We start from the raw sequence: 13,250 nt of genomic DNA on the forward strand, positions 1-13,250 counted from the left end.
AAATGTTCTAACTTTAGGTTAAGTTTTTAGATGCAAAACTAAAACATTATTACTGGGCAAAATAACTCCGAAATAGCTATTACTCATTATCATTCAAATGAGTTCAGGAATATTTGCAATATGTCCTAAAACGGCTGAGATATGAACGATCAAAATTTGCATGTTTTTAAGCGGGTGATCCCAAACTTTTGGCCGGCAGTGTATGAGCTCATTAGAGAATCTCTGGTTAATGTTATTATATAAATTTAAAAAAAAACACTTTTTGTTGAATAGAAGAAAAATTAAAAAAACTTTTCAATTTTGTATTTTTCCTGAGCAACTTTATATAACTGCAAGGTAAATCTCAAAAATATTTCAATGATTCTATTTTTGAAATTGTACGTTTGAAAAACACATATTTGAGATAAGTTTTTTGATTGTAGAATTGCTATAAACTTAACACTGATTTTAAAAATCTGATATCGCGATTAAAAATCGTGTTTTCAAGAATTCTGACATTCATTTCCCATTGTAAATCATGGTTCATAAATTTAATTTCTATATCTAAATATATTGGTAAAATAAAATATAAAAATATTTCTTTTTAAAACTTTTATCAATCTGAAACGAATGCAATGAAATTTCAATTATTTGTTTAGAATAGTAAAAATTTTCAACAAAGACAACGCGAATAAAATGAAAAATAGTTTTTTATTCCTAGAAGGGCACAATTTTCACTTTATTTTGAAACGATATTTGAGAAATTATTAAAAAAAATATAAAATGAAGGATCATTCTGATAAAATAAGGCAACAAAAATCACAATGGTGCAAAAAAATTTAAGAGCTGATTTTGACTGGTTTGGAGTGTTGAAAAATTTGCGTATATTTCTGGAAAAAAAACCATAAAATGTTAAATAGCCATTGAAAATAAAGGTTTCATTAATTGATTTATTTTCTCGACGGACTGCGATTAATTTTGACTTCTGAGAAAGAGTTACAAAAGGTTTCTTTATAATTTTTCTAGAATTACGGAAATACAGGAATTTGACCTTATTTACAATGAAATTTTGAACCAAAATGAATCTTAGATATTTTTGAAAACCAAACATGTTGCAGGCTCCTACATAGTTGTTAAATAAATTCAAATTCTAATATCAAACATATAAAACGCCTTTTTGTGATGTCAGAAATAGTTGAATCAATTTCAATTGAATTTTCTAAATACTGTCGAATTACATTTTTTTTTTCTAAATTTAGCTTGCCAGATTACCCGGTTTTATCCAGATCGTTAATTCAAAATTTAAGAACGGTTCGGTCCAGCCCGATTGCCGGATTTTGTTGAAAAATGTTTGGATTTTTCAGATTTTTTCACTTTATTGCAAAATGAAAAAAAAAATCAAAACGAGTATACTTTTTTTCATTTTTGGGGACAAAATGAAAATTTCTAGCAAGTTTTGTCTAAATAAAAATGATCGATTTCATGGAAGCCCAAAATACAGCTAAAAATCGGTTGTTGTGTTTAGATTAAATTACAGTGAATCCATAATTTTGTCACGTACCGATTATGTCTGCCCTCGATTTTGTGTTTTGATGTATACCCCCGATTTGTTATTTTTTTTTTTGACTCGATTTTGTCATCATATGGGACTGCTGGTACAAAGTTCTTATGGAACCAGCTTTGGAAAATCACTCCGTGCATTTTTAGAGGCAAAATATATGACTTGCACCTATACTTTTCTAGGTCTAAGATTTTCACGTTTTAAATGACGGAATTAATAAGTTTTTGATTAATTTATTCAAGATTATTAAAAAGTATGCTAATTTAAAATTACCCGATTTTGTCACTGTCCCCAATATTTCACCCTAAAATGTATCATGGGGTTGACAAAATTGGAGATTCACTGTATCATAATTCAATTTTTTTCTTCTCGATTTTAAATCAGTTATTCATTAATATTTCCCAAGTTTATTCAAATCAACTGCTCGGATTTTGCTAGCTGTAGAGTTGAAATAGCCTTTATTTGTCCGGCTCGGATACGATCGGGAAAAATTCAGGCAAATTATTCTAAAGCATTTTATCTCTGAGATTATAAAATCGAGGAAAATCAGGATCCGTCATGAAAAAGAGGATAAATAATAAATTTATAATCCGTATTTAGTTGTTATTTAGTTTTATTACTTAATCAGCTGAATTTAGACACTTATATTCAAAAATAAAGGTTTGGAGAACCTCTTGGCTGAATGAAACCATGATTTCAAAGTAACAAATACTAGTATTTGGGTTTTTCGACTACTTAAAAATCGTGGAATTTAGTTAAAAACTAGCTAACCCGGTAAACTTCGTTTTACCTTTAAATAAATATATCGTAATAAATGTTTTATTTCATCTTCACGTGTCGTTAACTTCATCGTGCTCGCGAATCGACTTTGTTGAAGATTGTAACAAAATTGTACGGCTTGTGTCCCATTTAAAGTTGATTTAGTATGGGGACCCCCTTTTCATAAAAAGTGAGATTCTTGAAACTATTATACAAACCATCTCTGATCCGAAGAACCCTCAGATACCAAATTTCACTTCATTCCGACCGACCGTTTATACGTGATGGTGTTACAAAGAAAACGCCTCCATTTTTATATAGGAGATTGTTAATTTTTTTGAAATTATACGAGCCATTGCACCAAATCTTGAGGTTATAGACAAAATCTGACGAAATATTAGAATTCATGACACCAAAATCTTTCGAAGCAGTTGCTAAAACATGTGAACCTATTCTCATATTTAATTTTTAGCATTTCGATGAATTATGAACTTCAAAGTAGAATTGTTAGACAAACATGAAAGTATGTTAGGTGAAAAGATCAAAACTAGAGTGTTTTGGGTAAAACAAATAAAAAAGTTTTGAAAAATGTGAGTTCAAGCTTTTGTGTTGTAATTTGTGTTTGTAACCTTGTGTAATTTTAAAATTGAAATATACAGTATCGTTCATAATTGTAAGAACTTGGAAGCACGCGCACTGTCACTTCGACTTTAAACATTCATAATTTTTTTACTCTGATGGTAGTTTGAGATAAAATTTTCGTTGTAAAATGGATCAACTATTACAATATTTTATCACAAAATTTGAGCGTTCTTAAATTTGTGTTGCCTGAAATACAGTTATTCTACGAAAATCGGACATTTTGTAATTTTACCATTCAAACAGCAATATCTCTGAAACTACGTTACTCTTTTTATCGAAATTTGCAGAGCGATTGTTAAAACATAAAATTAGCATATCTGATGTTTTTGAAGACTATTATCGATAGGAACAAAAGTTAAGCGAGGTACAATATTTCAGGCATGATCCTAAAAATGCAATTTCAATAGAATTTTGGACGAATGTTTGCATGGAAAATCATATTTTATGTTCAACAACCAGTAAATCTATTTCAATCATATGGATCATTTATTTCATTTTTGCTATGCTTTATTGCTTTTGTCAGACATTTTTTGACTGATTTGTGGATGGAAAGATATTTTTCTTATGAATCGTCCAAAAATTTATAGAAATCGCATTCCTACACTCAGGCAAATTCTTATTATAATTTTCATAAGACGCATCTTATGAACCGCTGTTTAGAGTGTAAAATAATTTTTCATAAGAGTCTTATGAAATTCTTTCAATTTTCATACGATGTTCTTACGAAAAATAGAAGAAACGGAATTGTGTAAAAGAAATGAATACATTCATTCATTCCATCAGTTTTTTCATCATCTAACAGTACGGTGCAATCGCTAGTTCATAGTTACTAGTTTTCCTTCAAAGTTAAATGTTATTGTCATCTCCGGAATGGTAAGTTCGATTCAATGTTTTTGATGTGAACGTTTAATATATTAGGTTCATGCCTGAAATATTGTACCTTGCGTAACTTTTGATCCCATCGATAAAAGTCTTCAAAAATTTCAGTCATACTAACTGTATATTTCAACAATCATTCTGCAAAATTTCAATAAAAAAATGTAGCATAGTTTCTGAGATATTGTAGTTTGAATGGTTAAAGTCCAAAAAGTCCGATTTTTGTAGAATTACTGTCATCTTTGATTTGAAGATGGCGTCAAAAAGCGAAATTCAACTTCTACTTGTTTAGCCATTTCACTCAATGTTGTGGCATTTTCATACGATTTTCAGTGATGTACAGCATTTCGAAGTGCCGTGGAATCCGCCATATTGGATTTCGTGATGGCGTCAGATAGCGGAATTTGACTTTTTCTAGTTTAGTCCTTTCACCCAATACCCATATTACGGGGGTTCATGCGATTTTTAGTCATCTACCTACAGTTATGGCATCAGATAGGGAATTTGACTTGTTCTAGTTTAGCTTCAAGCGATAATCAATAATATACAGGTTTGTATAGAAAAGCCGAAGCCGCCATCTCGGATTTTAAGGAAGCGTCAGAATACCAAATTTGACTTCTTCACCCAATACCTATATTATGGGAGTTTCAAGCTTCTATCAGTAATACACAGGTTTGAAAATAAAAGATTTCAAGATGGTGTCAGGCGACGATTAATGGAACGCAGTGCTGTGTGCGGATTTCGGGTGAATTGTCGAGTTCATTCGAATCGTGCAGGGGGCTTCGACAAGGTGATGGTCTATCCTGCATGATGTTCAACGTGGCGCTAGAAGGTGTTATTCGACGAGCGGTGGGCGAAATGCGGGGCACGATTTTCAACAGATCCAGTCAACTTATCTGCTTTGCCGATGACATTGATATAGTCGGCAGATCATCTGCGGCGGTGGAGGAGATCTACCGCAAACTGAAACGCGAAGCAGGAAGGATTGGGTTGATGATTAATACGTCCAAGACGAAGTACATGCTGGCCTGCGGATCCGAGACCGACCGAACCCGCTTGTCCAGTAATAACAAGGTCACGATCGATGGCGACGAGCTGGAGATAGTCGAAGACTTTGTCTATCTCGGCTCACTGGTGACCGCAGACAATGACACCAGCCGTGAGATCCGGAGGCGAATTATCAGCGGAAGTCGTGCCTACTATGGACTCCACAAGCAACTGCGGTCGAGAAGACTTAGCCCTCGCACGAAGTGTAACCTGTATATGACGCTTATTAGACCGGTTGTTCTCTACGGGCACGAGACATGGATATTGCTCGAGGAGGACCTACGTACACTCGGAGTATTCGAGCGACGAGTGTTAAGAACCATCTTTGGCGGCGTACAGGAGAACGGAGTGTGGAGGCGAAGGATGAACCACGAGCTCGCGCGACTCTACGGCGAACCCAGTATCCAGAAGGTGGTGAAGGCTGGCCGGATACGCTGGGCTGGACATGTTGCGAGAATGCCGGACGACTGTCCTGCAAAACAGGTGTTCGCTACGAATCCGGTAGGAACAAGACGAGCGGGGGCGCAACGAGCGAGGTGGTTAGACCAAGTGGAGCGTGATTGAGAAATTGGAGAACGGTTGCTATGAACCGAGTGAATTTTAGGAATTATGTTCGTCAAGTTATGTCGTGAGACGGAATACTATGTAAATAAGATGGTGTCAGATCGTTAAATTCGACTTGTACTCGTTGAGACCTTTCAACTAATATCCAGCCAGTACACATATTGCGGATGTTTCATGAGATTGTTAGTCATTTAAAGCTTTTTTTAAAAAAAAAAAAGCTGAAGCTGCCATCTTGTATTAATGAGCAACAACGTTAAGCAGAAATTTTTTTCTTCAACAAGTTGGGCCCTTTCACTCAATACTAATATTGTAGAGATATTCATACCACTTCCGACGATTTGAAGTATTTCAAAGATGTTATTATTTTTCTTATTTTACTCAAAATGTGTCATGTGAATTATACATACATCAAAAATGTGTAAAAATAAGATTTTCAATTCAAATATGTGCAATGTGTGTGTGAAATATCTGAACATGACCTGTTTTGACATCTTGATCGAGAACTATCACCTAATTTCATTGCGGTTTTAAAATCAAGCAGTGCGTGCCCTTATAAAACATGCAAGAAAAGCTTGATTCAAACTTCTTAGTTTATCTTTTATTGGAGTTTTGATTAAGCATACAGAACTCTTTCAAAATAAACTAAACAGCATATTTAATAAAAGATTTATTAGCGTTTTTTAAACTACCTGAAAACAAATTATTGAATATAGAATCTAACCATTTTTTTAGAACATAATAAACATTTATAAAACTAGCTGCATATGAAACGCCATAATAAAACCATAATAAAACCATAATAAAACTTTCAAACGCTTGTTGGCTTAATCTATATTACTTAGGATGTCTGGTATAAGATCTCATGCTAGATTTGGGCTAGATCGGATCACGGAAAGGGTCGCTCAACGAGCCTGAAATTTATATGGGATTTTGGGACATTTTATCCAGGAAAAACATAAAAACGAGTTTTTCATCAATGATTTTAGTTTTCCTTCGGTTAATTTCTTTTGAACACGGGTTTTATTAAAGCCCAAATTAGGAAAAATATTTCATCCGAAGACTGCATTTCGATAAGAATTCAATAAAGAAGTTACTAGGCTTCAAAATGGGCTAACTTTTTTAAGGCTGGTATTCATCTCTGTTAATGAGGCGCCAATATGTTTGACCGGATTGCAAAACTTTCGAACGAATGTCGTTCGATCGAAAACGAAAATAAAGGTGAGTCAGTGAGCGAGTAGCTCCCTCGGCTGAATTGGTCCTGTGGCCCTCCGATACTACAGGGTTCAAACAGTCGCTTAACGATAGAAACAAAAATGCATGAAAGTCTAATCATTGCGATCGATGTATAAAATACCTTGTATTTTATACATGACAGTTTTTATACTTACTGCTCTCCATATTTTCTCGCTAAACTGTTGTTGAAGTGCCAACTCTTTTCCGAGATTATCGCCACCTTTTGACTGAAAAGTGATTTTCACTCGACAATATTTTTATTGTTCAACGTCTCCTCTGACGGCGCGAGCTGCAGTTATGTTTAGCAGCACTCTTTCCGTGTGATTGTCAATAACTTACCCGTTTGTCGTTCGCTTCTGGGGAGCCTACACGCGTAAGATGGAGCAAAAAAATAACTTTATTTCGCCTCTAGAGCGTCACTTTTGCAACAATAAACGCAGCACTTATTTGCAGCTTAGTTCGACTCACATGTTTTCGCATATGCTAAATGGATTCTGTGCATCTTGCAGATGGCAGGTGTCATTTCGCTGGAATATCGAAAGCATCGTACAATAAAAAAAAACATGTTGACGGTACTCCCGAGCTCCGGCTATATTTTCAAAAGGTGGCTTGACGGTAATGCGTGGGGAAAAAACCCGTCCGCATTCGTTTGTTACTCATAACTTTTTTTACCGATGAAAAATGCGTCATTTCAGAGCATTTCGGCAGGTGCCGCCATCACGTGGCGCACTTGGGAAAATTGTATATGCGGACCCAGTCTATTTCGCAGATTGGCAGCTGACAGGGCAGGATTTGTGCGGAAGCGTCGATAACAACTCGGGTGCATCAAATATTGAATCTCAAGGATTAACAATTTTGTTTTTTGAATTGATTTAAAACAAAAAACCTATGGGGATATTTCTTTCAAATGATGAATTGAGAAGGTAGGATTGTCAATAAATGTTCGCATTTATTTTAATCACGAAAAAATTTGGTAAAATATTTTTCTTATTTTTCCGATTCTCGGAAAATACATTTCTTACATCTGGTTGCCTCTGGTGGCTTCTTACCTTAACAATATGAAGTATGTATTTGATTATTTTCAATTGCCTACATAACAGTAATAAACAGCTAATCATGCTCACGAGAAACCGGGCAAGCTCCAAAAACTGAGCGGATACGCTTAATTTTTTACCGTTTTTATGTATTTTTCAACTAAATCAATTAATAAACACTTCCCTCTTAATTGGGTAGCCGATTTGACAACTATCCTAAGTGTGTGCTGTTCATCCTTGCGACCGATTTGTCGGAACTTTATGGAGCAGTTTTTCTTTGTCAAACATATTTTTATCACATTTACTTTTCAAGCAGCTTTTGATCATTGTGCCCGTTTTACGAAACAAAAAAAAAAATCTGGAATCAAATTTGGATTGACGACCTGTCAATAATGGAATGGGAATATTACAGCAAGGTTTTCTCATACTTCTATGAACAAATTTTGGCACTGTCATGAATTAAGGGTACTAAAGCTCGTAGCTAGACTTTGTCAAAGAAATTAAACGGTGTCTTTCACGAAAAATTTCAAAAAATCAAAAATGAATCTGCAAGTCTTAAATAACAAAAAGATTATCGGTCGATTGAGGAGATAATGGGTCCTAGACATACCTTTGCAATTAGGTTTCCAGATTGCCCGGATATTTAATAAAAAAAATTCAGAACAGTCCACAGGATTTATGCACTTTATTTGGTAAATCAAACAAACAAACAAAAAAACAAATTTTGTTGTAATTTTTTTATTATTCATGCATCCAAAACGATTTTTTTGAGCAAGTTTTTTGAAATAATCATGAAAGGTTTTTCGGAAGCCTCAAATACTATTTGAAATCTGTTCGTGAGTTTTGATGAAATTTTGTTTCAATTTTTGTTGACAAATTTCTGGCTTTTGACAAAATTAGCCTGGATAACGTGCTGAAAAAATTCTGGCAACCTTACTTTATAGGTTCCTATCGAATCAGCTCGACAAGTACTGAAGATGTGTATTAGTGTGAATTTTTTTACCATCTGTTCTCGACGTTTTATCTTAGAAAAATGCATTTTTTTTTTCTCTACAATCTAAAAGGAACGAGAAAAATAACTTTAAAATTTTCGTTCCATTAAAGATATCCCAGCAAACATTTTCGTAGCTATACGGAGGCAATATCTATAAATAAATTTCATTTCTTTCTAAAGCGACGAAAACTACACCTATTGGGCGTTATCCGACATCTTATTCGTACCTATTGGAAAAATGCAAAAGAGCGCAGGATTTTTCCCTCATAGCCTCCAAATCGTTACCAGCGACAATATTCTCCGGTTCTCTCATTGGTCAATATAACTCAATTCCCATCTGATTTTTAGTCATCTGGATGCACTGCTGGTTGCAGAGAGAGTATGACGATGATTTCATCCGTTGAAGTTCGCGCGGGAGAAAAGTCTTTTCAAAATTTACAAACATGGTGGACATCCTATCATATCCGATTTGAACTGACTTCAAACGACATTTAATACGAACTTTTCACTATGTTGTTGGAATTGCGATTCGCAACACCATTTTAAACGACTTAATTAATCATTTCTGATACGATTTCATGTTTGCTGCGATCTTAAATATAAATAATCAAACCAACAAACGCATCTTTTTGGCATGCTAGCAACATCCAGCAACCACTAATCATGACGATCAAAAATATGACGTCATAGACACGACAGGCGACGGGTGCGCTCGCTATCATGGTATTCAATTTCCCATGAGTAATAGTGAGGGACGCTTTGAAAAAATGACGAACATGACCATGAAAAAAAAAAATTGGCGAATTGAAACGATAAAATAGACAAACACAACAACATTTCAAAATTACTTTTAAGTTTGTTTCGATTCCCAGTTCAGCTCTTAGCCGATCCAGTTTCAATAGTTGGAGATAAAGCATCCTTTTAGTCAGTTCAGAATGATGAGTGCATCAAAGGATATCAGATGCATCAGGAGTTATCATAGGAGCTAGATTCTCACATCTTATGCTAGGATAGCGATTGTTAGTCCAATCCTTCGCCGAATGCTACATCCGTAAGCACTAAGTACGGATTGCTCTGAGAAGGGGAAAACGACACGATGACGCCGACGATGCACACCATCTTATCTTCTCACATGTCATTCGTGCTCAGGAACAGCGTGGGCAGATCTACGGATTTCTCCTTACATCTATGGATTTTCAGCATTTCCTACGGTTTTTTTTTTCGAATTATCGGCAGTTTAATGCCCAGCCCTCTCAATTGCAGAATATAACAAATTTCTCAGCCTTGTAAATGCGATAATTTTTTGTCACTTCAATTTAAAATATTTTTTTAAAACACTCAACATTTGACAAAATTAACTAAACTGGCAAAACTAACAAAATTGATCAAGTTGATACCTGAATGCAAAACCTTTTTTTGTTTCGATTATTGTCGTTTTAACATCTTTATTCATTCGCAACTTATATCAACGATGCAGTTAGCGGACAGTCATTGAATATCTTATCTGTGATCGATGTTTACGTTTGGCCTCGAACTCACGGACATCGGCTCAGAAAGCAACTGACTTGCCAACTGAGCTATAGCACAAGTCAAATGACAAAACTATCAAAAATGACAACATGAAAAAATGACAAAAAAAACTTAAATGACATAAACTTTAAGAATGACAAATTAATTTTTTTTTTTTTAAATCCCGAAAATGACAAAAATGACAAAAAAGCATAAATAAAAAAAATCAAAATCAACAAAAAGTATAAAAATTTAAAGAATCTAAAAAACATCTGAAGAATCTAAAAAACTGGAAAAAAAATAACAAACTAACAAAATTAACATTATTGACAAAATGATAAAATTGACACAGTTGAACAAATTGAACAAATGACAGAAACGACAATATTAATAAAATTTAACAAAATTAAAAATGGTCTATTCTTTTTTTTTATTTTGTCGTTTTGTCAATTTGGTTCACTTAGTTAATTCTGCCATTATGTCAGTTTTGAAAGATATAGCATTGTTTTTTTTTAAACTATGTCATTTTGTTAGTTTTTTTTCCTTTTGCCAGTTTCGTCAATGTTGTCAATTTGAATGATTGAGCTAAAATAAAATGATAAAAATTGCAAAAAGACCAGAATTCCGCCGACCGTGGCCTACGGATAGCGTTCAATTTTTTTATTTCGCTTTCAGAAGTCATGAGAGCAAATTTCGGTCACGACAAACAAAGTACTCATCTTAACATATTCCTGAAAGATGTAGTATGTATGAAAAATTTTAAAAAGTTGACAAAACTAACAAAAACTCAAAATATATAAACATGACCAAAATTCAATGAATTGAAGAAAATTTGCAAAATTTATACAAATATATAGTGAGAATCGAACTGCAACATCCCATCTCGGTTTTGTGAAAATTTGTAAAATTTACACCATTGACATAATTGTATGAAATGGCAAAAGTGACATAAATTGCAAAAATGACAAAAACCACAAATTTCTTTAAATTTTATAAAATTGTCAAAAATGACAAAACTGAAAATAATATACCAAAATTACGAAAATGATAAAAATGAAAATATTTTCAAAAATGATAGAATGTCGAGAATGACAAAATTGATGAAATTGCCAAAAATAATTGACATTATTCGCAAAACACACTTCCAGGATAAAAATGACCAAATTGACAAAACGATTGATTTTCGAATTGATAAAAATGAGAAAATTGACAAAATTATCAAAACTAACAAAGTTCACAAAAATGCCATAAATGCTCAGTTGGCAAGTCAAAGTAAAATCGAGTAAATATCGAACACAATTGTACCGGATGAGTTTTTCAACAACCAACTGCAACTTTGATATAAAGTCGCGAATGCCATATATGTAGATGGTAAAACGATTACAATCGAAAAAAAAGAAAAAAAACATTTTGCCATAAAATAGGCTAAATTGACAATAAATTACAAAACTGACAAAAATGAAGAAAAAAAATGACAAAATTGACAAAAATCACAAAAATTTATGATATCGTCATCATACATGACAAAATTGACATATTTGAAAATTTTTCAAAACTATCAAAACTGACAGAATTGAAAAAAATGACTAAATTGACAAAATATACAAAAATAGGAAAAGACGACGTTTTGTTAATATTCTCAATTTTGTCAATTTGGTACATTTTTATCAATTTTTTTAAATGTTTCAAATTTTGCCAATATTGTCAATTTAGTCAGTTTTGTAATTAATGCTGATTCTGTAAATTTTGTGATTTGTGTCATTTTTGCCGATATTGTAATTTTAAAATTTGTCAGATTTGTCATTTTTTAAATTTTGACATATTTTGTCGGTTTCGACATTTTTGTGATCTCTGTCGTTTTTCCAATCTTCATGTATTCGTCATTTTAGTCACATTTGTCATTACGGCCATTAAAGTCATTTTTGATGTTGTCATTTTTGTGAATTTGGTAATTTTATGACAATTTTATCGTTTTTTTTATCTTGTCATTTGAGTCAATTTTGGCAATTTTGTTAATTGTGTGAATTTTGCAAATTTTGACATTGCATTGTCATTGCAAATTTGACAAAAATGATCAAATTCATAAAAATGCTAGAAAACATAGAATATTTTAAAATTCACAAACAAGAATCACCTACATAACATAAATTTAAAAAAAAAAACTAAATTTTCTAAAACAAACCAAACTGATATAAATGACAAAATTGACCATGTTTACAAAACTGACAACATTTAAATAATGAACAAAAATACAAATTCTAAAATACATTTCACCAATTATTAGACTTTACATGTTAAATTCTACATATATTCTCGCTTTCTTCATTCTTTAGGTGGGTCATTCTTAATTCGAATTTTTTGCGAAAAAACGGCAATCAAGATAAGGAATACCTCGGTTTACGACAGTGCAGTGTTTGTATCAACCTTTGAATCCAATTTGTTTGGTTCCTCAAATAAATTGTGACACAAGATTAGGCAATGGAACAGCTGGAATAAGCCCGTGAAGAAAAAGATTTGAAAAAAAACCTAGTGTATGACACTAAAATTTGGTTCAAATAAGAGGCGTTTATACTGCTCCTACTTTAATAACAGCCCCATACTGCCCCTACTCTCAAAACAGTCCCATATGGAAAAACGAGCAAGCGAGAAAATCAGCTTTTTCTGTTTTGGAATATATTTTTGAATTGTGACCACAACCTCCAGCATAAACGAAAATCTTTTGATGGAATCTGATTTAGGTTATCACAACAAATAGTAGGACCTGAAATTTTACAATTTGGGCCATTGGTAAGGTCAGGAGCACCGTTTAACTTGTTATGGGACTGCTATGCGAGCATATTCGAGACCTTTTTCATATTTACTCGCATAAGTTATGTTTTGCTAACTTAGCTACTTTCAAAGACTCCAATCAAGTCATTTTTGAACTTCTAAATGTGATTCTCGAACATAAAAACATACTTTTGAGGAAATATCGCGAATTCCACATTGTAAGTTGAATCTTTTTATGATTTTCTATTGTATCTGAAAGTTTTTCGCTTAGGAAGACATTGCT

At 33.2% G+C, this 13,250-nt stretch overlaps 1 protein-coding gene across 9 annotated transcripts in view; it reads right to left on the bottom strand.

The window, feature by feature from the left end:
* LOC129751042 (uncharacterized) overlaps nt 1-13,250 on the bottom strand; it is a 525,666-nt gene that overhangs the window by 175,768 nt on the left and 336,648 nt on the right. The gene's annotated exons all lie outside the window — the stretch shown is intronic.

The sequence above is a fragment of the Uranotaenia lowii genome, chromosome 3 (genome assembly GCF_029784155.1).
Source record: "Uranotaenia lowii strain MFRU-FL chromosome 3, ASM2978415v1, whole genome shotgun sequence".
Lineage (NCBI taxonomy): Eukaryota > Metazoa > Arthropoda > Insecta > Diptera > Culicidae > Uranotaenia > Uranotaenia lowii.